This window comes from Mastomys coucha, unplaced genomic scaffold (assembly GCF_008632895.1).
Source record: "Mastomys coucha isolate ucsf_1 unplaced genomic scaffold, UCSF_Mcou_1 pScaffold5, whole genome shotgun sequence".
Lineage (NCBI taxonomy): Eukaryota > Metazoa > Chordata > Mammalia > Rodentia > Muridae > Mastomys > Mastomys coucha.
Window position 1 is genome coordinate 73,763,834 of NW_022196911.1, and position 1,999 is coordinate 73,765,832.

The window sequence follows — 1,999 nt, forward strand, 5'->3', positions numbered from 1 at the left end:
GCCACGGTGTGCTTATTTATAATAATAAATACACCTTTGGGTCGGAGCAAGCAGGGACTGAGCGAGCAGAGTTGACCTGAGCCAGTGAGGCCAACTGGAGCCCTAAAACTTTTTAGGATTGGAGGTCCTAAAAATTCAATTCCCAACAACCACATGAAGGCTCACAACCATCTGTAAAGCTACAGTGTACTCACATAAATAAATAAATAAATAATAAATAAATAATCTTTTAAAAAATCCCTTTTGAGCAACAGACTGTATTTACCTCCTGCCTATTCTCTGAGACTAAATCTTTTGTTTTGTTTTGTTTTGTTTTTGTTTTTCAAGACAGGGTTTCTCTGTGTAGCTCTGGCTGTCCTGGAACTCACTCTGTAGACCAGGCTGGCCTTGAACTCAGAAATTCGCCTGCCTCTGCCTCCCAAGTGCTAGGATTAAAGGTGTGTGCCACCACTGCCTGGCTGAGACTAAATCTTACTGGAGGAAAATGAACTTGCTTTGCTTTGGTTTTGCAATAACAAAAACCATCAAAGCAAGTTGCTATATGTGATAGAGTGTTCCTGTAACTCCAACATTTGAGAGGTGGAGGCAAAAGGATGAGAATGTTCAGGGCCAGCCTGGGATGAATACTTGTCTTAAAAAAAGGGGGGGGAGGGGAGGATGAGTTAGGGGACCTGGAAGATTAGATTTTGTTTTTAATCCCAGAACTTGTGGGGACAGAAGGAGGATAATCTCTGTAAGTCAGAAGTCAGCTTGGTCTACCTAGTCAATCCTAGGCAAGCCAGGGATACATGGTGAGGCCATGTTTGTGAATATATAAAACAAAATAAAAAATAGCAGGGGAAAGTTGGTGAAAACAGTTGCTGTTCAGGCTTGGTGACCTGAATTCCATCCCTAGAACCTACTATCAAGGTAAAGAGAATTGGCTCCTGAAAGTTGTCCTTACATTTCATCACACACACACATATACACACACACACATACACAAAGAGAGAGAGAGAGAGAGACAGAGACAGAGAGACAGACAGACAGAGACAGAGAGAGACAGAGATAGAAACAGAGACAGAGAGAGACAGAGACAGAGAGAAACAGAGAAGAGACAGAGACAGAGAGACAGAGGCAGAGAGCTGGGAATGTAACTCAGTTGGTAGAGTCCTTGCCTAGCATGCAACAGTCCCTAGGAGGGAAGGAGAGAAGCCAGAAATGGTGAAGCTGTTCAGCCACCCAGGAGCTCTCAGGATGCTATAGCAGCCAGAGGAACTTAACTTTACCTCCCTTAGGTTTTGTGGCTTTGAGCTCCCCATGTCCTTTCAAGCCTCTTTCTTACTCAAATGTCCCCACCTCCACCCCTCTGCACCTTGTGCTGGTGATTAGCCCGACAGTTGAACTCTTGAAACTGTAAGATACATCAAACAGAGACGGGAACGATGATAATTTATTAAGTTTCTTCTACATATAAACACTGCAGGGAGCTGGAGACACATCAACAAATTCCTAATATGAGATTCACATCTCTGTATGAATGTGTGTGTGTGACATTATTAATCTGACAGAAAGTTGCAGTACATCAGTACAGTGCTTCGGTGAAAGCCTCAATGAAATAAGAGCTGGAGAGATGGTTAGGAACACTGGCTATTCTTCCAAAGGACCTGGGTTCAATTCCCAGCACCCACATGGCAGTTCACAGCTTTCTGTAACTCCAGTTCCAGAGAATCCAACCCCCCTCACACAGACATACATGCAGGAAAAACACCAATTCACATGAAGTGAAAATAAATTTTAGACAGAGAGAGAGAGAGAGAGAAAGAGAGAGAGAGAGAGAGAAAGAGAGAGAGAGAGAGAGAGAGAGAGAGAGAGCTAATGCAGTTAGTTGAGGTAGAGCTAGGTACGGTAGTTGGTTCACACATGTAACTCCAGCACTTGCGAATAAGACAGAATTTCTGTGAGTTCAAGGAAATCCTGGGCTCTACAGTGAGTGGAACTTGAGAAAAAAAAAAAAAAA